General features: G+C 41.1%; 1 protein-coding gene across 1 annotated transcript in view; it reads right to left on the reverse strand.

Annotated features, from left to right (window-relative positions):
* Positions 1 to 24,833, reverse strand: part of PRKAR2A (protein kinase cAMP-dependent type II regulatory subunit alpha) — a 79,107-nt gene that overhangs the window by 42,103 nt on the left and 12,171 nt on the right. The window lies entirely within an intron of this gene.

The raw sequence follows: 24,833 nt of genomic DNA on the forward strand, positions 1-24,833 counted from the left end.
CCACCCACAGTCACTGTATTAATCAGAAAAATTGATCATGTTTTTAGGTTAAAACAAAAAAAAAAAGTTGTTTGCTAATTTTTCCTACTTTTCACCTAACATTCCTTATGTTTGATGGTTATCTAAATTCTTACCACTGAACTATATATCATTTAAACAAGGTGGAGGGACTTCCCTGGTGGTACAGCAGTTAAGAATCTGTCTGCCAATGCAGGGGACACGGGTTCGAGCCCTGGTCAGGGAAGATCCCACATGCCGCAGAGCAACTAAGCCCATGCAGCCCATGAGCCACAACTACTAAGCCTGCGTGCCACAACTACTGAAGCCCACGGGCCTAGAGCCCATGCTCCGCAACAAGAGAATCCACCACAATGAGAAGCCCGCACACAGCAATGATGGGCAGCCCCCGCTTGCCGCAACTAGAGAAAGCCCGCAAACAGCAACGAAGACCCAATGCAGCCAAAAATAAATTTATAAAAAAAAAAAACAAGGTGGTTTTTTTCACCTTCAAACATTAATCTGATTAATTTTATTTTTAAAATATATAAAATATGCCTTATAACCCTCCAAAAAACAGAAATTTGAGGATTAGTGAAAAACAAATTGAAGATGGCTCAGAGAGCCAAACTCTAATGCGAGGTCTCTGAAAAAAACATAGACCCAGGAAGGAGGCAAATGCTCATTCATCTTAACAGGATTAGGATTATCTTTTTGCACAGCACAAGGTCAAAGTCATGTTATTGGAACAAATAGGCAAATAGTCAAAAGAAAACCCCAGCATTCCTGAAAGTACCTACAATAGTCTGTCACTACTTCTTCAATAAAAAGTGGATTAGTCAAAATTAATCCATCCACCAGGAAAGGAAGTGATTCAGTTCAACAAATATAGGTAGAGTACCTAGTATGTGCCATGCACTACAGTAGACAATTTGGGAGACATTAGTAAACAAAACAAAGATCCCTGATTTCATGGAGCTTGCTTTCTAGCTTGAGAGATGTGGGAGAGTTTCCTTTGATCATCTGAAACACATGTGCTTGTCACTCAGGTAGACAGATGAAATGTACACCAGCATAAACCCTCAACCCAGGCCTCATGGAATTTCCATAATTAAAACCCCATTAAACATTAGTATACAACCTAAAATTATAAAGTACACAGTGAAACAATTTAGTATGGGTGCTATCAGGGGATACTTCAAAGGGTGAGATATCAAGATTATAGAACTATCATAAAAAAAGAAGAGTATGTTTAAAACAAGACATAAAAGAAGGAATCAAAATTTTAAAATGCAAACTTAAAATCAATACTTTCGGGCTTCCCTGGTGGCGCGGTGGTTAGGAGTCTGCCTGCCGATGCAGGGGGCGCGGGTTTGTGCCCTGGTCCGGGAGGATCCCGCATACCGCGGAGCGGCTGGTCTCATGGGCCGTGGCCGCTGGGCCCGTGCGTCCGGAGCCTGTGCTCTGCGACGGGAGAGGCCGCAGTGGTGAGAGGCCCGCGTACCGCAAAAAAAGAAAAAAAAAAAAAATCAATGCTTTCATATATCATGCAAAAAAGACAAAATGATTTTTTAAATTCCTAAAGCACTCCCTCTGTGAAAGAGTTCAAAAGTACTTAAAAAAAAAGTGACTTGCAGTGTAAAATGTAATTAAAAACACAAACATGCTGCCTGATAAATCTATGTGTTATTTCGTTTTAAATTAGTACACATCTTAAAAGCTTTCACAGGGCCAGAGGTCAGCTGCAGTTGGAGCAAGATACAATGCCAAGGCACAGAGAATGTAATTAATGACTACAGCAGACAGAGACCATCTATTGTAATTTCACCACTGCTTAAATAGCCCAAAACAGAGCACATCAGAGTTTATGTGGGTCAAAGTATTCAACCAGTGTAAGTATGAGAAAATCTTCCAGCAGAAAAACAATACCTAAAATGCTCTCCTTTTCTATTATAAACAAATACATAGGGAATAGGAAGACTTATAATTTAGGTTACCTGATCTGAAAACATGTGCCTCAAAAATATTAACAAATGAAATCTCAGTGGAAACTAAAAGTCATTATTCCTGATTAAATGAACTCATAAATGCTGACATACCCTGAAATTAAAACATGGTTCTTTGAGCAGGTAGAATATTTTATGTGGTGAATATTAAGAACATGCTGGAGAATTTGAAAACATTTCCCAAAGTCTCTCCTATTTTAAACTGAACATGATGGACAATAGAATCTTCACTATGAACATGGTAGAATACGGCATAAAAACCTGGAGAACAGGGACTTCCCTAGTGGCGCAGTGGTTAAGACTCCACCCTCCCAATGCAGGGGGCCCGGGTTCGATCCCTCGTCAGGGAACTAGATCCCACATGCATGCCACAACTAAGAGTTCATATGCCACAACTAAGGATCCGGCAAGCCACAACTAAGGAGCCCACATGCCGCAACTAAGGAGTCCTCGAGCTGCAACTAAGGAGCCGACAAGCCACAACTAAGGAGCCCACCTGCCACAACTAAGACCTGGCACAACCAAATAAATAAATATTAAACCCAAACCAAACCAAACCCGGAGAACATAATCCAAGCACAGCTAGGGCAGGGCAAAGCTCAGGACTCAAGATTCTACAACTGCTGTGACAAATAGGCACACTCAACTTAAAGCTGGGCTGGTAGGATGTTAGCAACACCAGCTGTGTACAGAGGCAAATAACAGAAGCAGGGCATTAATGAGGGCCTTGTGTTTGGAGGACCTCAGCATAGTAAAACATAGCACAGAACAGTAAATCTCAAAAGTGGACTACAAAGCAGCTGTTAGGGCAGGCCCATTAGAGTGGTTAATCAAACAAAGGGATTGCCAGGAAGGGCTGCCACCAATGGGTGGCAATTATGCTGAGCCTCCATAGGCGGGGGTGAAAGTGCATCTCTGGGCAGATGAAATAACTTGACGAAAGCCCCAAAGGCAAGAAAGTTTTTGGAGAGTGTAAATGTCCCAGGGTGCCTGGAAACATAGATGAGGGAGAAGCAGGGTGTCAAAGGAGGAACACTCAATGATGCAAGAAAAGTCCAAGAAAAGCACCGAGTACCCCATTTAGGGTTCTGAGACCCAATCAATAAACTATGGGACTCATTGGCTCACAATTAAGAAAAAAAACAGAGAACGGAAGGGAAGGAAAACAGAGAAGACAAAAAAAAAAAATCCACCATGATTTCACACACAAATTCATTCTGCTTTCTCTATGGGTCAGAAGAGGGAAAGAATGCTGCTATTCTTTCTTTTTGAATTTTTTTTATTTTTAAAATTTATTTATTATTAATTTTTTTGGAGTATGGTTGCTTTACAATGTGATGTGGAGTCTGAGCATCAGTATTTTTTAAAAGCTCCCAAGGATGAAAATCACTACAACAGCGGAGGGAACCAGGTGGAAGCTACAAGGGTACAAGCCAGGCTTCTCTGAATATACCTTAGTTGGTTGACTTTGGAACCATGTAAATATTTTACATAATTATAAAATTAAATTTGAAAAAGAAATCCCCAAAACATAAAGCAAACTAACTGTATATTTAATTGGGAGGAGAATCACACAAAGAACTATTTCAAATGACTTTAATTGGATATCCTAGCAGGGTATACTCTAAAGATAACAAGCACTGAAGAAATAGTTTTCAGAAATAATACTGCTAGTCTACGATTCTAAGACTGTTATGTGGGCATTATGGGATAAAGAAAATGAGTAACTGTGTTATTGAATACTGGGATTTCTGGCATTAAAGGATATACATGGGCTTCCCTGGTGGCGCAGTGGTTGAGAGTCCGCCTGCCGATGCAGGGGACACGGGTTCGTAACCCGGTCCGGGAAGATCCCACATGCCGCGGAGCGGCTAGGCCCGTGAGCCATGGCCACTGAGCCTGCGCGTCCAGAGCCTGTGCTCCGCAACGGGAGAGGCCACAACAGTGAGAGGCCCGCGTACCACAAAACAAACAAACAAACAAAAAACAAACAAACAAAAAAAGAATATACATTAGGTTGAGTAAAAGCATTATAGTCCTAAGTTTAAACTGGAAATATGACTAACCTCTGGAGTAAAGAGCAGCCCTACCATGCATTTTATGATCTCTACTATTTTTGTCTAAAGAGAAACAGCGTTCCTTGAAGAAATTGCTAATTCCTGGTCTGGAGCTAAACATGTAACAAGACTAGAAAATCTTCTACCAGAAATCAAGGACACTATAAAAGACTGCTAGGATCATGTCAAAAGGAATTAGGAGAAAACCTGAAGAGGTTCCCATGACACAAAGATAGGATAATATGAGCATCAAATAAGAACAAAATGACAATGGATAAAACATCAAATACAGTTAAATCTTTAAATTTACACTGATTTGTTACAGGACTTCATTTGTCATCTTTGGCAGATGCTAGAGAACTTATGCTGAAAACAGGTAGATAAAAGCAAAGACTCATCGTTTATCCTGCCTTTTCTGAACAAACTATTCCACAGGGTAACCTAAGAGTTAATGAGGGGAAGTTTTTCCAGCTTATGCATGAAGAAGGAATGATAGAGGGACTTCCCTGGTGGTCCATTGGTTAAGAATCCGCCTTCCAATGCAGGGTACGTGGGTTCGATCCCTGGTCAGGGAACTAAGATCCCACATGCTGTGGGGCAACTAAGCCCACACACCACTACTACTGAGCTTGTGTACCTCAACTAGAGAGCCCACATGCTGCAACTACTGAGCCCCACGCTCGGAGCCTGCACCCCACAACAATAGAGCCTGTGCACTGCAACTACTGAGCCCACACACTCTGGAGCCCGTGTGCCACAACTAGAGAGAAGCCCACGTGCTGCAATGAAAGAGCCCGCATGCTGCAATGAAGATCCTACATGCCACAACTAAGACCCAATACAGTCAAATAAATAAATAAATAAATAAAATATTTTTTTAAAAAAGAAGGAATGATACAATTAGAACAATGCCATTTGCAACCCCAGTGAAATAACGGATATAGCCTAGGCAATGATCAACATGAACATCAGCATCATAAAGGAGAGACCAGTCAGTCTTAAGTGCCTTCTAATGGAAAACACATCAACAGCCATGAAACAGCTGGTGGGGGTAAGGGAGTGGGGGGGTGGAAGAGGGACAAATCTGAATCTGATCAAGCCTATACAGCAGTGGTTCTCAAACTTTAGGGTGCATCAGAATCATTTAGAAAACTACAGGGCCCCTTCCTCAGAGTTTCTGATTCAATAGGCCTGGAGTGAAGCCAAGAATCTGTATTTCTAATAAGTTTCCCAGATGATGCTGATGTTATTGATCCTGGAACCTCATTTGAAAGCCACTGCTCTAGTGCCAATTATGAAATTAGAGGAAAAACAGGGGATGGGGAACTTTGATGCAAACATCATGGGGATGCAATCAGCAAACTGTACATTGTGAAAAAAATCTACAAAATAAACTTTATTCTACAAATAAGCTTCAAAGGAAAAAAGAGAGAGATCAAGAAAGATCCTATAGACTAAAAGAGACTTAAGAGATAAAGCAGCCAAGTGTAATTCTTGGAACCTATCTGGAGATGTATGGAGAAGTTTGAACACAAATCAAATATTTGATACTAAGGAATTATTGTTAATTATTTTAGATGTAATAAAAGTTTTGTGGGTATATTTTTAAAACTAGTCCTTAGAGATATAAACCTAAATACTTATGGATAGAATTATTTCTGAAATTTTTTAAAAAGGAGGAATGTGTGGGACTTCCCTGATGGTGCAGTGGTTAAGAATCCGCCTGCCAATGCAAGGGCCATGGGTTCAATCCCTGGTACGGGAAGATCCCGCATGACATGGAGCAACTAAGCCCGTGCACCACAACTACTGAGCCTGTGCTCTTGAGCCCGTGTGCCACAACTACTGAAGCCCGCACGCCTAGAGCCCGTGCTCCACAACAAGAGAAGCCACCGCAATGAGAAGCCCGTGCACTGCAACAAAGAGTAGCCCCGGCTCACCACAAATAGAGAAAGCCTGCGTGCAGCAACAAAGACTCAACACGGCCAAAAATAAATAAATTAAATAAATAAATTTTTAAAAAAGTAAGAGGAAGCTAGTTTGAGTGGGAAAGAGTCATGAGCTGGGGCCACCTTGCCCCAGGTAAGGAGAACTGATTCTGAGAATCTTTCCCTAACTCCTTGTTCAGTAAAATTGTGTGGTAGCTTGAAACTGGCATAGTAATTAAATAAATGGGTAAATACTCCCAAAGAGAAATTAGCAAACACTATAAATTGAATCACCAGCCATGAGTTAATGGAGTTGGGGATAAGTAGATGGGGGGCGGTATTACACTATTCATCTTACTAGTGTCACTAATCGACATTTTCCATCATAAAAAAAAAAGTAGAAAAGAAAATGAGCATTTCTGTAAGGGGACGGGGGAACCAGTGAACAGGGTAATTCTTTTCTTTTTTCAGTACGCGGGCCTCTCACTGTTGTGGCCTCTCCCGTTGCGGAGCACAGGCTCCGGACGCGCAGGCTCAGTGGCCATGGCTCACGGGCCCAGCCGCTCCGCGGCATGTGGGATCTTCCCGGACCGGGGCACAAACCCATGTCTCCTGCATTGGCAGGCGGACCCTCAACCACTGCGCCACCAGGGAAGCCCGAGTTATCTATTTTATACATATTAGTGTATATATGTCAATCCCAATCTCCCAATTCATCCCACCACCTCCCCCCAGCCACTTTCCCCCCTTGGTGGACAGGGTAATTCTTATACAGGTGGTGCATTTACCACTCTGCAAAAGCACTGCCCTAACACATACTTACAGCCAGTAAACACAGTCACTTATTCTGAAACAACCACTGGCACCCACAACCCCCTGTCCCCATCCACACTAGTACACTGGACATCTCTCTGGTCCTAAAGTACACACTGCCTAGAAGACCCATCTCTAACCCAGCCCCAATGTCCTGTCAAAGAAGACAGCGCCATTCCAAGGGCTGAGCATTCCTTCTCTATCACAGCACACAAAAATCCCATGTGTCTACTACATCACATAAAAAGCTCCTAAGCTGCAGGGATGGGGAATTTCCTACCACTTTTTGTCTAGTACAGGCCTTGTCATACACAGACACTAAATGTAAATGGGCTAAATGAATGATTGCCTATTACCTGGGCTGGAAAGGACTAAAAGCCATGCCCCCTTTCTTGGGTATATCATCTCATCAACTCACATTTGGCCACCAATTTAAGTTGAATTATAACAGGAATATAAAACTATTCTGACACCAACTGGTGAACTTCAATACAATTCTGATGCTAATGACCCAGAGTAGCATCGGATTCCATAGTTCAAGGACATGGTTCCCAACAAGACTGTCCTTACTCCAGTTGCACTTTGGTGGTCCACAGGCCAACAACATTTCTGAACAACTGGCTACAAATTCAGAGGTTCCCACAACTCCTCAGGTTTGATTTGCTAGAACAACTCACAGAACTTTAGAAAGCACTATACTTATTATTACAGTTTTATTAGAAAGGATACAAATCAGGACTAGCCAAATGAAGATACACATAGGGCAAAGTCTGGAAGGGTCCTGAGCACAGAGTTTCCATGCCCTCTCCTCATAGAATCAAGGTGCATCAGGGACTTCCCTGGTGGTCCAGTGGTAAAGAATCCGCCTTCCGATGCAGGGGACACAGGTTTGATCCCTGGTCTGGGAAATAAGAACCCACATGCTGCGGGGCAACTAAGCCCGTGGCACCACAACTACAGAGCCCAGGCGCCTCAACAAGAGAGCCTGTGGCCCGCAAACCACAGAGCCCACATGCCCTGGAGCTCGCATGCCACAACTAGAGAGAGGGAAACCCGCACGCCAAAAAGAGCCCACGTGACACAACGAAAGATCCCATGTGCCGCAACTAAGTCCTGATGCAGCCAAAAAAAAAAAAAAAAAAAAGGAATCAGGGTGCATTATCCTCCAAGCATATCACCAACCAGGAAGCTCCACCAAGCTCTGATGTTCAGAGTCTTATTGGGGTTTCATTCCATAGATATGACTGACTGAATCAGGGGCCATGAGACTAACCTCCATCTCCAGCCCCTCACCTTTCCCCAGAGGTCAGATTGGCTCAAAGTCCCAGTGTTCTGATTATATGGTTAGTCTTTCTGGTGACCAGGCCCCATCTTGAATCATCTCATAAACATAAACTCAGACATGATCCAAGAGGGCTCATGAAAAACAAAAATACTCCTATCACTTGGGAAATTCTAAGAGTTTTGGAAGTTCTGTGCCAGGAATCTGGGACAAAGGCCAGACACATTCTTTATTATTCAACAAAAACAAACTGTGAAAACTCCCTAGCCAACTTACAAAAATAAAGACAAGCATTTAAAAAGATATGCAAGACCACTCGTTTTAGGGTGCTAAATCCCATTCTCACCTATTAGCATTTCAGATACCACTCATCTACTAGACTTATACACCATTTTTACAATTTGGTATGCATTAAATTGAACCATACTCTGAGAATTATCTACAGATTGCTAGAAAAAAACCCTGGAGCATCACCAACCAGATGGGGCTTCTCCTTCTGGTTGAGAAACCAACCCATTAGTTGAGCATTGGACACTTGGTCTAGTAATGGCAAGACAAATCAGCTGCCCTGTTAATGATCATGGAGTCACCAAACAAAAAAGGTTCAATCTTTCTGAAAAGAGCCATCAAGAACATGACAAAACGTGATAAATATATGTATTTACAGCATGAAGCAAATTCTCCTCTAATCATAATTTTACTTTTGTTTAAAAATAATGGATGCCTCAAAAAAAGTGTTTAATTATAACACTGCAAACTGAACAATAATTCTCCAGCCACTGGTTTATCCAAATTTTGACATCACTAGTCACTGTCTTCACATACAATATCTTGTGGGTATCACATCTCAAAACTGTTGTTAACAAATTCCCTGGCAGTTATCAGGTCTTGGACTAAGAAAAACTCAAGCCATCTACTTTTTTTTTTTTTTTTTTTTTTTTTGCATACGCGGGCTTCTCACTGTTGTGGCCTCTCCCGTTGCGGAGCACAGGCTCCGGATGCACAGGCTCAGTGGCCATGGCTCACGGGCCCAGCCTCTCCGCGGCATGTGGGATCTTCCCAGACCGGGGCACGAACCCGTGTCCCCTGCCGCCTGCATCGGCAGGCGGACTCTCAACCACTGCGCCACCAGGGAAGCCCAAGCCATCTATTTTTGAATCTTAAATTCATTTAAATGGAACCTCAAATGCAAAAGAAAAATTACAAGCTAAACACGCCTACCTTTTTTTTTTTTCTACGCCTACCTTTTTTAAAATTCCAGAGTCATACACTAAATTTTACACTAAACAGGAAAAACTACCTGAGAAAAACTTATTGTGAGAATATAATACGCAAGAACAGCCCTAGCAGACCATATGTTTTTATCTTTTTAAATTTGAAGTATAATTGACTTACAATATTATATTAGTTTCAGACGTACAACACAGTAATTTAATATATTTATATACTACAAAATGATCACCCTGGTAACTCGTTACCATGTCACCATAAAAAATTATTACAATGTTATTAACTATATTCCCTGTGCTGTACATTACATCCCTGTGACTTACTTGTTTAATTACTAGAAGTCTGTACCTCTCAATCTCCCTCACCTATTTCATTCATCCCCCGACTTCACTCCCCTATGGTAATCACCAGTTTGTTCTCTGTATCTATGAGTCTGTTTTAATACATTTGTTTGTTTTATTTGTTAAATTCCACATATAAGTGAAATCATACAGTATTTGTCTTTCTCTGTCTGACCTATTTTGCTTAGCATAATACCCTATAGGTCCATCCATGTTGTCATAAATGGCAAGATTTCATTCTCTTTTTTAGCTGAGTAATATTCCACTGTGAATGTATACCATATCTTTATCCATTCACCTATCAATGGGCACTTAGGCTGCGTCCTTATCTTGTAAATAATGCTGCCTTGAGCGTAGCGGTGCATTTATTTTTCTGAATTAGTGTTTTTCTTTTCTTTGAAAAAATACCTGGAAGTGGAATTGCTGAGTCATATGGTAGTTCTATTTTAAATTTTTTGAGAAACTTCTATACTGTTTTCCCTTAGCTTAAATATTCACCGCTATGAGAGTCAAGTAAGTAAAAGACAAGGCCTTGAATCAAGGGCACAAATAAGTAAAACCTTAGGGCTTCCCTGGTGGCGCAGTGGTTAAGAATCCACCTGCCAAAGCAGGGGACATGGGTTTGAACCCTGGTCCAGGAAGATCCCACATGCCGTGGAGCAACTAAGCCCGTGCGCCACAACTATTGAGCTTGAGCTCTAGAGCCCGCGCGCCGCAACTACTGAAGCCTGTGCGCCTAGAGCCTGTGCTCCTCAACAAGAGAAGCCACCACAAAGAGAAGCCCGCGCACCACAACGAAGAGTAGCCCCCGCTCGCCGCAACTAGAGAAAGCCCGGGCGCAGCAATGAAGACCCAATGCAGCCAAAAATAAATAAATAAATAAATAAAAGAAGTAAAACCTTAAATTACCCTTTAAATTAAATAACAGCTAAAGCAAATAACACTCCTCTCCAGTTTCTGAATAAGAGATGTCCCCAGTTTTTCTCTCCATTCTAAGTCACCTCCCCACCCGCCATTCTAGGACCTTGCTCCATCAGATGCTACCTCTCCACTGGCTCATTTCCCTCTGCATGTGAACATGCTAATTGTGACTCTAACCTAATAAAACAAAACCAAAGACCTTCCCTCATACCTGTACTTCTTCAAGCTACCACCAGGTCCTTTCTTTACTTCTTCAAAATGTACTCCCCATTCCCTGTCTGAGTCTTCTGCAGCCCGCGTCTCCCTCCCTCCCTCCCTCCCTCCCTCCCTGTCTCTCTCTCTCTCTCTCTCTCTCTCTCTCTCTCTCTCTCTCACACACACACACACACACACACACACACAAACACACACAAACTCCCTGACCCACTGGCACCTGACCTCTTCTACCACAACCCCACTGAAGCCTCTATCCTGTCCCTGGAATTACAGCTGGGTCCAATCATTTCAACACTGGCCTTACCCAACTTGATCTCTTCACTGCTTGCAACACCACTGATGCCCAGTTTAGTTCCTACCTTAGCTCCCTTCTCTGTGCTCCCACAATATACTCTGTGATAGCAGTCTCCAAAATCAGCTCCTCAGTCATAAACTCACTCATGTACTCAACAAGATCTTTTTAAGTATACATTATAGGCTTGGCTGTATGCTAAGTGCTGAAGACAAAGAAAATGAAAATTCCCCATCCTCACAGAGCTTCTGTTCTATTGAGAGAAAAATAACAAAAACCAAATAAGAATTCTAGATCATTACTTGAGCTCTAATGTAACCAGAGGGACCCACTCTAGGCAGGGCAATCTGGAAAAGCCTCTCTAAAGCTGAGGCTTAAATGAAGAGGAGCCAGCTGGTCAGAGCCACAGAAGAAAGATTCAGGAAGGACCAACAGCAAACACAGACTACTTAGAGAGAGAAAGAGCCAGGCAACAAGTGTAGCAGGCAAGGATGGATAGGGCAAGAGAGAGAAGGTAGAGAGAAAAATATGGATCAAATCTTGCAGGACTGTGTGAACCACAGAAGATATGTGAATTTCATTCCACTTGCAATGAGGGGATTTGAACTGAAGATTGATATGATCTGGTCTCCGTTTTAAAAAAATCTCCCCAGCTACTGGGTGGAGAATGAACTAGAGAGAGCAAGGCATTTGAGATAAGAAACTTCTGTGGTTGTCCAAGGAAAAGAAGAGAGCTAGGGTAGAAACACAGAAAAAGCAGACTAGGTATGAAACTCAAAGCACAGCAACAAAAGAAAAAAATAGATAAACTGAACTTAATCAAAATTTAAAAGTGTGCTACAAGAATATAAAAAGACAACTCACAAAATGGGAAAAATATTTGCAAATCACATATAGGGTAAGAGACTAGTATCCAAAATATATAAAGAACACTTACAATTCAACAACAAAAAGACAAATAACCCAGTTAAAACATAGACTCAGGACCTGAATAGACACTTTGAAGAAGAAGATATACCAATAGACAACAAGCACATGAAAAGATGTTCAACATTATTAGTCATTAGAGAAATGCAAATCAAAACCACACCAAAGGGGCTTCCCTGGTGGCGCAGTGGTTAAGAATCCGCCTGCCAATGCAAGGGACACGGGTTCAATCCCTGGTCCGGGAAGATCCCACATGTACAGAAAGCCCGCGTGCAGCAACAAAGACCCAACGCAGCCAAAAATAAAATAAATAAAATTTAAAAATAATAATAATACCGGTCCGGGAAGATCTCACATGCCGCGGAGAGGCTAGGCCCGTGAGCCATGGATGCTGGGCCTGTGCGTCCGGAGCCTGTGCTCCGCAACGGGAGAGGCCACAACAGTGAGAGGCCCGCGTACGCAAAAAAAAAAAAAAAAAAAGTTCTAATCACAATAAAGTTTACCTGTGAGGTGATGAATGTTAACTAATCAGTTCACAATATATACATATATGAAATTATGTTATATACTGTAAACTAATACAATGTTATATGTCAATTAAATCAACTATACTCCAATATAAAATAAAAATTTAAAAAATTTTTTAAAATTTCTCAGTCTGATATTGTGATATAACAAGAAATATATATTTGGTTTTCAGCCCAGATTCCTGGCAGAGCTCCTAAAGCCTGAAATTTCCTCAGTGACAGAGGTGAGAGGAGAGTCTTTTGTTATTCAAAATAAGTCCCTTTCAACCAAACTGAGTTTATGCTAATGAGGTGACACTTGAAAGATGAAGACCGGTTATGAGAAGAACAACCCTGTGATTAGAGGGCTGGAAATTTCAGCCCTACACCTTGACCTACAGGGAGGGACGATGAGCTGGGGATTGAGTTCATCCTTGATGATTTAATCAATCATGCCTATGTAATGCACCCTCCATTAAAAACCCTAAATGAAGGGGTTCTGAGAGCTTCCAGGTTGGTGAACACATTGAGGTATGGGAGGTGGTGTGCTCGGAGAGGGCACAGAGGTTCTGTGCCCCTTCCTACATACCTTGACCTATGCATCTCTTTCATTTCGTTGTACCTAGTTGTATTCTTTATAATAAGCCAGTAACAGTAAGTAAAGCACTTTCCTAAGTTCCGTGAGCCATTTGAGCAAATTATCAAACTTAAAGTGGGGTCATGGGACCCCAAATTTATAGCTGGTCAGTTCGAAGTACAGGAGGCCTGGATTTTTGATTAGCGTCTGAAGTAGAGGGCAGTCTTTTGGGACTGAGCATTAACCTGTGCAGTCTGCACTAACTCCAGGTAGTTAGTGTCAGAAGTGTCTTGAGTAGAGAAACAACAGTTTTTCTTTTACCTAGTATCTTTGTTAACAGTATATCCCCCTAGTACTCCAAGAATCATACCAGGTTCACCCCAGGTCAGGGTGAACCTTGACTTTCCTCTCTTCCTCACCTTCTAAAAGTAGGGATTCAATAATTCTTATCAACTCTATCAAAATAAGTATCTCAAATATACAGTCACATATTGAACATAAGCAGACATTAGATGAAGATAAAGGTTCAACATTCTTAAAATGAATAAAATTGAAAGTAAAACACTGAGAAATTTTTCCAAAAGTTAATTCTTTTCAAAAAATTTTAATACCTTGTGCTTCAAGTGTACAATAAATTTGGGTGATCATTTCATAATGTATGCAAAATGTCAAAACACGATGTAGTACATCTGAAACTAACATAATATACAGCATGTCAATTGCATTTTAAAAAAATTTTTATTGAAATATAGTTGATTTACAATGTTGTGTTAGTTTCAGGTGTACAGCAAAGTGATTCAGTTATACATATATATATACATATTCTTTTTCAGATTCTTTTCCATTATTGGTTATTACAAGATAATATTAAGTAGAGTTCCCTGTGCTATACAGTATGTCCTTGTTGGTTATCTCTTGTATATATAGCAGTGTGTATATTTCAATCCCAAACTCCTAATTTATCCCTCCCCTCTTTCCCCTTTGGTAACCATAGGTTTGTTTTCTATGTCTGTAAGTCTATTTCTGTTTTGTAAGTAAGTTCATTTGTATCATTTTTTTAGATTCCACATATAAGTGACATCATACGGTATTTGTCTTTCTCTATCTGACTTACTTAACTTAGTATGATAATCTCTAGGTCCATCCATGTTGCTGTAAATGGTTTTATTTCATTCTTTTTTTATGACTGAGTGGTATTCCATTGTGTGTGTGTGTGTGTGTGTGTGTGTATCTCACATCTTCTTTGTCCATTCATTTGTCAATGAACACCTAGGTTGCTTCCATGTCTTGGCTATTGTAAATAGTGCTGCTATGAACACTGGGGTGCATCAACTGTATTTTAATTTTTTTAACTATACAACAAATTTGGTATTCATATATATTGCTGGTAACTGTGTATACTGATTGACACAATCCTTCTGAAAAGCAATATGACCACATAGTACTTATTAAATGCCAAAAAATGTATCTTTTGACACAATAATTCTGTTTCTAGAAATCTATTCTAGGTAAATAAGTCAACAATGAAAAAAAAAAAAACACCTTATGCACTCTTTGAGAAGATACAGTCACAGCTGCAGCAGAACTCAGGTCTGCCGGCTCTTGCTTCCAGCTTCTGCTCCCAACTCACCACTGTTGGTTTTCCCCAAGGAACAAGTCTACGAGGAAGCCTCACCACAGCCATGGCTCTTAAATATAACAGAAAATCACCCATGGAACAAGAGGTGGTGATTTACCAAACTAGAATTACCCTAACCAACCACAATGTAAATCTCTGTCGAAGGCGTGTGCTGACTTGATCAGAGGAGCAAAGAAAAAGAATCTCAAAGTGAAAGGATCAGTTTGGATGCCTACCAAGACTATGAGAATCACTACCTAGAAAAACTCCTTGTGGTAAAGGTACTGACTTGGGATCTTTTTCAAATGAGCATCCACAAGCAACTCATTGACTTGCACAGTCCTTCTGAGATAATTAAACAGATTATTTTTGTCAGTACTGAGCCAGGAATCAAGGTTGAAGTCATCATTGCAGATACTTAAATCAACTATTTTAATAAATTGTCAGTTGTTAAAAAAGAAGCTGGGGCTTCCCTGGTGGCGCAGTGGTTAAGAATCCACCTGCCAATGCAGGGAACACGGGTTCAAGCCCTGGTCCGGGAAGATCTCACATGCCGCAGAGCAACTAAGCCCGTGCACCACAACTACTGAGCCTGCGCTCTAGAGCCCGTGTGCCACAACTACTGAAGCAAGCCCACGCACCTAGAGCCTGTGCTCCACAACAAGAGAAGCCACCACAATGAGAAGCCCACACACCAGAACGAAGAGTACTCCTGCTCGCCGCAACTAGAGAAAGCCCGCACACAGCAACGAAGACCCAATACAGCCATAAATAAATAAAACTTATTTAAAAAAAAAGAAGCTGTATGCATTAAAGAAAAGTTTATACTAGCAAATATTTGGAGGCAACCTAAATGGGGAATAATTATTATTATTTATAATAATAATATAATATACTAAATTTGCAAAATACAGTAGAAAAATCATTATGACAACAAAATACTGGCAAACTAAATCCAGCAGCATATTAAAAGGATTATACCTTACACCATGACCAAGGGGGATCTATCCCAAGAATGCAAGGTTGGTTCAACATATAAAAATTAAAATGTAATATACCACATATTAAAAGAATGAAAGGGAAAAAACCACATGATGATCTCAATTGATGCAGAAAAAACATCCAACAAAATCCAACACCCGTTTGTACCCAACAAACTAGGAATTAAAGACAATTTCCTCAACATAGTAAAAGCATTTATGAAAAATCCATAACTAACATCTTACTTAATGGTAGCAGACTGCAAAAATTTCCCCTAGATCAAGAACAAGACAAGGACGCCTGCTTTAGTCACTTTTATTCAGCACACTATTGAAGGTCCTAGACAGAGCAATTAGGCAAGATAAATTAAAAGGCACTCAAATTGAAAAGAAACAAATAAAACTATTCACAAATTACATGATCTTATATAGAAAATCCTAAAGAATCTACAAGTTGCAGGATACAAGATCAACATACAAAAATCAGTTGTAGAGGGCTTCCCTGGTGGCACAGTGGTTGAGAGTCCGCCCGCCGATGCAGGGGACGCGGGTTCGTGCCCCAGTCCGGGAGGATCCCACAGGCCGCGGAGTGGCTGGGCCCGTGAGCCATGGCCGCTGAGCCTGCGCATCCGGAGCCTGTGCTCCGCAACGGGAGAGGCCGCGGCAGAGAGAGGCCCGTGTACCGCAAAAAAAAAAAAAAATCAGTTGTAGCAGTTGGAGGGGAAGATGGCGGAAGAGTAAGACGCAGAGATCACCTTCCTCCCCACAGATACACCAGAAATGCATCTACACGTGGAACAACTCCTACAGAACACCTACTGAACGCTGGCAGAAGACCTCAGACCTCCCAAAAAGCAAGAAAGTCCCCCGTACCTGGGTACGGCAAAAGAAAAAAGAATAAACAGAGACAAAAGGATAGGGACGGGACCTGCACCAGTGGGAGGGAGCTGTGAAGGAGGAAAGGTTTCCACACACTAGGAAGCCCCTTCGCGGGCGGAGACTGCGGGTGGCGGAGGGGGAAAGCTTCGGAGCCGCGGAGGAGAGCACAGAAACAGGGGTGCGGAGGGCAAAGCGGTAAGATTCCCGCACAGAGGATCGGTGCCGGCTGGCACTCACCAGCCCGAGAAGCTTGTCTGCTCACCTGCCGGGTCGGGCGGGGCTGGGAGCTGAGGCTCAGCCTTTGGTTGGAGCGCAGGGAGAGGACTGGGGTTGGCGGCGTGAACACAGCCTGAAGGGGTTAGTGCACCACGGCTAGCCGTGAGGGAGTCCGGGGAAAAGTCTAAACCTGCCTCAGAGGCAATAGACTTTTTCTTCCCTCGTTGTTTCCTGGTGCTCGAGGAGAGGGGATTAAGAGCGCTGCTTAAAGGAGCTCCAGAGACGGGCGCGAGCCACGGCTAAAAGCGCATCCCCCAGAGACGGGCATGAGACGCTAAGGCTGCTGCTGCCGCCACCAAGAAGCCTGTGTGCGAGCACAGGTCACTATCCACACCCCCATTCCGGGGAGCCTGTGCAGCCCGCCACTGCCAGGGTCCCGGGATCCAGGGACAACTTCTCCGGGAGAACGCACGGCGCGCCTCACGCTGGTGCAACGTCATGCTGGCCTCTGCCACCGCAGGCTCGCCTCGCACTCCGTACCCCTCCCTCCCCCAAGCCTGAGTGAGCCAGAGTCCCCGAAGCAGCTGCTTCTTTAACACAGTCCTGTCTGAGCGAAGAACAGACGCCCTCCTGCGGAACAACACGCAGAGACGGGGCCCAATCCAAAGCTGAGCCCCGGGAGCTGTGAGAACAAAGAAGAGAAAGGGAAATCTCTCCCAGCAGCCTCAGAAGCAGCGGATTAAAGCTCCACAATCAACTTGATGTACCCTGCATCTGTGGAATACATGAATAGACAACGAATCATACCAAATTGAAGAGGTGGGCTTTGAGAGCAACATTTATTATTTTTTCCCCTTTTCCTCTTTTTGTGTGTATGTGTATGCTTCTGTGTGAGATTCTGTCTGTATAGCTTTGCTTCCACCATTTGTCCCAGGGCTCTAACCATCCGTTTTCTTTTTTTCTTAAAAATTATTTTTTATTTTAATTACTTTATTTTATCTTACTTTATTTTATTTTATCTTCTTTCTTCCCTTCCTTCCCTCCTCCCTCCCTCCCTTCTTCCTTCCTTCCTTTTTTTCTTTTTCTTTCTTTCTTTCCAGTTTTTCTCCCTTTTATTCTGAGCCGTGTGGATGAAAGGCTCTTGGTGCTGCAGCCAGGAGTCAGGGCTGTGCCTCTGAGGTGGGAGAGCCAACTTCAGGACACTGGTCCACAAGAGACCTCCCAGCTCCACATAATATCAAACGGTGAAAATCTCCCAGAGATCTCCATCTCAACACCAGCACCCAGCTTCACTTAACGACCAGCAAGCTACAGTGCTGGACACCCTATGCCAAACAACTAGCAAGACAGGAACACAACCCCACCCATTAGCAGAGAGGCTGCCTAAAATCATTATAAGTCCACAGACACCCCAAATCACACCACCAGATGGGGACCTGCCCACCAGAAAGACAAGATCCAGCCTCATCACCAGAACACAGGCACTAGTCCCCTCCACCAGGAAGCCTACACAACCCACTGAAACAACATAAGCCACTGGGGACAGACACCAAAAACAACGGGAACTACGAACCTGCAGCCTGCAAAAAGGAGACCCCAAACACAGTAAGATAAGCAAAATGAGAAGACAGAAAAACACACAGCAGATGAAGGAGCAAGATAAAAACCCACCAGACCTAACAAATGAAGAGGAAATAGGCAGTCTACCTGAAAAAGAATTCAGAATAATGATAGTAAAGATGATCCAAAATCTTGGAAATAGAATAGACAAAATGCAAGAAACATTTAACAAGGACCTAGAAGAACTAAAGACGAAACAAGCAACAATGAACAACACAATAAATGAAATTAAAAATACTCTAGATGGGATCAATAGCAGAATAACTGAGGCAGAAGAACGGATAAGTGACCTGGAAGATAAAATAGTGGAAATAACTACTGCAGAGCAGAATAAAGAAAAAAGAATGAAAAGAACTGAGGACAGTCTCAGAGACCTCTGGGGCAACATTAAACGCAACAACATTCGAATTATAGGGGTTCCAGGAGAAGAAGAGAAAAAGAAAGGGACTGAGAAAATATTTGAAGAGATTATAGTTGAAAACTTCCCTAATACGGGAAAGGAAATAGTTAATCAAGTCCAGGAAGCACAGAGAGTCCCATAGAGGATAAATCCAAGGAGAAATAGGACAAGACACTTTTTTTTTTTAACATCTTTATTGGAATATAATTGCTTTACAATGGTGTGTTAGTTTCTGCTTTATAACAAAGTGAATCAGTTATACATATACTTATATCCCCATATCTCTACCCTCTTGGGTCTCCCTCCCTCCCACCCTCCCTATCCCATCCCTCCAGGCGGTCACAAAGCACCGAGCTGATCTCCCTGTGCTATGCGGCTGCTTCCCACTAGCTATCTACCTTACGTTTGGTAGTGTATATATGTCCATGCCTCTCTCGCTTTGTCACAGCTTACCCTTCCCCCTCCCCATATCCTCAAGTCCATTCTCTAGTAGGTCTGTGTCTTTATTCCTGTCTTACCCCTAGGTTCTTCATGACATTTTTTTTTCTTAAATTCCATATATATGTGTTAGCATACGGTATTTGTCTCTCTGTTTCTGACTTACTTCACTCTGTATGACAGACTCTAGGTCCATCCACCTCATTACAAATAGCTCACGTTCGTTTCTTTTTATGGCTGAGTAATATTCCATTGTATATATGTGCCACATCTTCTTTATCCATTCATCCGATAATGGACACTTAGGTTGTTTCCATCTCCGGGCTATTGTAAATAGAGCTGCAATGAACATTTTGGTACATGACTCTTTTTGAATTATGGTTTTCTCAGGGTATATGCCCACTAGTGGAATTGCTGGGTCATATGGTAGTTCTGTTTGTAGTTTTTTAAGGAACCTCCATACTGTTCTCCACAGTGGCTGTATCAATTTACGTTCCCACCAACAGTGCAAGAGTGTTCCCTTTTCTCCACACCCTCTCCAGCATTTATTGTTTCTAGATTTTTTGATGATGGCCATTCTGACTGGTGTGAGATGATATCTCATTGTAGTTTAGATTTGCATTTCTCTAATGATTAATGATGTTGAGCATTCTTTCATGTGTTTGTTGGCAGCCTGTATATCTTCTTTGGAGAAAGGTCTATTTAGGTCTTCTGCCCATTTTTGGATTGGGTTGTTTGTTTTTTTGTTATTAAGCTGCATGAGCTGCTTATAAATTTTGGAGATTAATCCTTTGTCAGTTGCTTCATTTGCAAATATTTTCTCCCATTCTGAGGGTTGTCTTTCGGTCTGGTTTATGGTTTCCTTTGCTGTGCAGAAGCTTTGAAGTTTCATTAGGTCCCATCTGCTTATTTTTGTTTTTATTTCCATTTCTCTAGGAAGTGGGTCAAAAGGATCTTGCTGTGATTTATGTCATAGAGTGTCCTGCCTATGTTTTCCTCTAAGAGTTTGATAGTTTCTGGCCTTACATTTAGGTCTTTAATCCATTTTGAGCTTATTTTTGTGTATGGTGTTAGGGAGTGATCTAATCTCATACTTCTACATGTACCTGTCCAGTTTTCCCAGCACCACTTATTGAAGAGGCTGTCCTTTCTCCACTGTACATTCCTGCCTCCTTTATCAAAGATAAGGTGACCATATGTGTGTGGGTTTATCTCTGGGCTTTCTATCCTGTTCCATTGATCTATCTTTCTGTTTTTGTGCCAGTACCATAATGTCTTGATTACTGTAGCTTTGTAGTATGGTCTGAGCCAAGACACATATTAAACAAACTGTCAAAAATTAAATACAAAGAAAACATATTAAAAGCACCAAGGGAAAAACAACAAATAACACACAAGGGAATCCCCATAAGGTTAACAGCTGATCTTTCAGCAGAAACTCTGCAAGCCAGAAGGGACTGGCAGGACATATTTAAAGAGATGAAGGAGAAAAACCTGCAACCTAGATTACTCTACCCAGCAAGGATCTCATTCAGATTTGATGGAGAAATTAAAACCTTTACAGACAAGCAAAAGCTGAGAGAGTTCAGCACCACCAAACCAGCTTTACAACAAATGCTAAAGGAACTTCTCTAGGCAAGAAACACAAGAGAAGGAAAAGACCTATAATAACGAACCCAAAACAATTAAGAAAATGGGAATAAGAACATACATATTGATAATTACCTTAAATGTAAATGGACTAAATGCTCCCACCAAAAGACACAGATTGGCTGAATGGATACAAAAACAAGACCCACATATATGCTGTCTACAAGAGACCCACTTCAGACCTAGAGACACATACAGACTGAAAGTAAGGGGATGGAAAAAGATATTCCAGGCAAATGGAAACCAAAAGAAAGCTGGAGTAGCAATTCTCATATCAGACAAAACAGACTTTAAAATAAAGACTATTAGAAGAGACAAAGAAGGACACTACATAATGATCAAGGGATTGATCCAAGAAGAAGATATAACAATTGTAAATATTTATGCACCCAACATAGAAGCACCTCAATACATAAGGCAAATACTAACAGCCATAAAAGGGGAAATTGACAGTAACACGTTCACAGTAGGAGACTTTAACACCCCACTTTCACCAATGGACAGATCATCCAAAATGAAAATAAATAAGGAAACTCAAGCTTTAAATGATACATTAAACAAGATGGACTTAATTGATATTTATAGGACATTCCATCCAAAACAACAGAATACACATTTTTCTCAAGTGCTCATGGCACATTCTCCAGGACTTGATCATATCCTGGGTCAAAATCAAGCCTTGGTAAATTTAAGAAAATTGAAATTGTATCAAGTATCTTTTCCGACCACAACGCTATGAGACTAGATATCAATTACAGGAAAAGATCTGTAAAAAATACAAACACATGGAGGCTAAACAATACACCACTTAATAACGAAGTCATCACTGAAGAAATCAAAGAGGAAATTAAAAAATACCTAGAAACAAATGACAATGGAGACATGATGACCCAAAACCTATAGGATGCAGCAAAAGCAGTTCTAAGAGGGAAGTTTATAGCAATACAATCCTACCTTAAGAAACAGGAAACATCTCGAATAAACCACCTAACCTTGCACCTAAAGCAATTAGAGAAAGAAGAACAAAAAAACCCCAAAGTTAGCAGAAGGAAAGAAATCATAAAGATCAGATCAGAAATAAATGAAAAAGAAATGAAGGAAACAATAGCAAAGATCAATAAAACTAAAAGCTGGTTCTTTGAGAAGATAAACAAAATTGATAAACCACTAGCCAGACTCATCAAGAAAAAAAGGGAGAAGACTCAAATCAACAGAATTAGAAATGAAAAAGGAGAAGTAACAACTGACACTGCAGAAATACAAAAGATCATGAGAGATTACTACAAGCAACTTTATGCCAATAAAATAGACAACCTGGAAGAAATGGACAAATTCTTAGAAATGCACAACCTGCCAAGACTGAATCAGGAAGAAACAGAAAATATGAATAGACCAATCACAAGCACTGAAATTGAAACTGTGATTAAAAATCTTCCAACAAACAAAAGCCCATGACCAGATGGCTTCACAGGCGAATTCTATCAAACAGTTAGAGAAGAGCTAACACCTATCCTTCTCAAACTCTTCCAAAATATAGCAGAGGGAGGAACACTCCCAAACTCATTCTATGAGGTCACCATCACCCTGATACCAAACCAGACAAGGATGTCACAAAGAAAGAAAACTACAGGCCAATATCACTGACGAACATAGATGCAAAAATCCTCAACAAAATACTAGCAAACAGAATCCAACAGCCCATTAAAAGGATCATACATCATGATCAAGTGGGGTTTATTCCAGGAATGCAAGGATTCTTCAGTATACACAAATAAATCAACGTGATACACCATATTAACAAATTGAAGGAGAAAAACCATATGATCATCTCAATAGATGCAGAGAAAGCTTTCGACAAAATTCAACACCCATTTATGATAAAAACTCTGCAGAAAGTAGGCATAGAGGGAACTTTCCTCAACATAATAAAGGCCATATATGACAAACCCACAGACAACATCATCCTCAATGGTGAAAAACTGAAAGCATTTCCACTAAGATCTGAAACAAGACAAGGTTGCCCACTCTCACCACTCTTATTTAACATAGTTTTGGAAGTTTTAGCCACATCAATCAGAGAAGAAAAGGAAATACACGGAATCCAAATGGGAAAAGAAGAAGTGAAGCTGTCACTGTTTGCAGATGACATGATATTATACATAGAGAATCCTAAAGATGCTACCAGAAAACTACTAGAGCTAATCAATGAATTTGGTAAAGTAGCAGGATACAAAGTTAATGCACAGAAATCTCTGGCATTCCTATACGCTAATGATTAAAAATCTGAAAGTGAAATCAAGAAAACACTCCCATTTACCACTGCAACAAAAAGAATAAAATATCTAGGAATAAACCTACCTAAGGAGACAAAAGACCTGTATGCAGAAAATTATAAGACACTGATGAAAGAAATTAAAGATGATACAAATAGATGAAGAGATATACCATGTTCTTGGATTGGAAGAATCAACATTGTGAAAATGACTCTACTACCCAAAACAATCTACAGATTCAATGCAATCCCTATCAAACTACCACTGGCATTTTTCACAGAACTAGAACAAAAAATTTCACAATTTGTATGGAAACACAAAAGACCCCGAATAGCCAAAGCAATCTTGAGAACGAAAAACGGAGCTGGAGGAATCAGGCTCCCTGACTTCAGACTATACTACAAAGCTACAGTAATCAAGACAGTATGGTACTGGCACAAAAACAGAAAGATCAATGGAACAGGATAGAAAGCCCAGAGATAAACCCACGCACATATGGTCACCTTATCTTTGATAAAGGAGGCAGGAATGTACAGTGGAGAAAGGACAGCCTCTTCAATAAGTGGTGCTGGGAAAACTGGACAGGTGCATGTAAAAGTATGAGATTAGATCACTCCCTAACACGATACACAAAAATTAGCTCAAAATGGATTAAAGACCTAAATGTAAGGCCAGAAACTATCAAACTCTTAGAGGAAAACATAGGCAGGACACTCTATGACATAAATCACAGCAAGATCCTTTTTGACCCACTTCCTAGAGAAATGGAAATAAAAACAAAAATAAGCAAATGGGACCTAATGAAACTTCAAAGCTTTTGCACAGCAAAGGAAACCATAAACCAGACCGAAAGACAACCCTCAGAATGGGAGAAAATATTTGCAAATGAAGCAACTGACAAAGGATTAATCTCCAAAATTTATAAGCAGCTCATGCAGCTTAATAACAAAAAAACAAACAACCCAATCCAAAAATGGGCAGAAGACCTAAATAGACCTTTCTCCAAAGAAGATATACAGGCTGCCAACAAACACATGAAAGAATGCTCAACATCATTAATCATTAGAGAAATGCAAATCTAAACTACAATGAGATATCATCTCACACCAGTCAGAATGGCCATCATCAAAAAATCTAGAAACAATAAATGCTGGAGAGGGTGTGGAGAAAAGGGAACACTCTTGCACTGTTGGTGGGAACGTAAATTGATACAGCCACTGTGGAGAACAGTATGGAGGTTCCTTAAAAAACTACAAACAGAACTACCATATGACCCAGCAATTCCACTAGTGGGCATATACCCTGAGAAAACCATAATTCAAAAAGAGTCATGTACCAAAATGTTCATTGCAGCTCTATTTACAATAGCCCGGAGATGGAAACAACCTAAGTGTCCATTATCGGATGAATGGATAAAGAAGATGTGGCACATATATACAATGGAATATTACTCAGCCATAAAAAGAAACGAACGTGAGCTATTTGTAATGAGGTGGATGGACCTAGAGTCTGTCATACAGAGTGAAGTAAGTCAGAAACAGAGAGACAAATACCGTATGCTAACACATATATATGGAATTTAAGAGAAAAAAATGTCATGAAGAACCTAGGGGTAAGACAGGAATAAAGACACAGACCTACTAGAGAATGGACTTGAGGATATGGG

The sequence above is a fragment of the Stenella coeruleoalba genome (genome assembly GCF_951394435.1).
Source record: "Stenella coeruleoalba genome assembly, chromosome: 10".
NCBI lineage: Eukaryota > Metazoa > Chordata > Mammalia > Artiodactyla > Delphinidae > Stenella > Stenella coeruleoalba.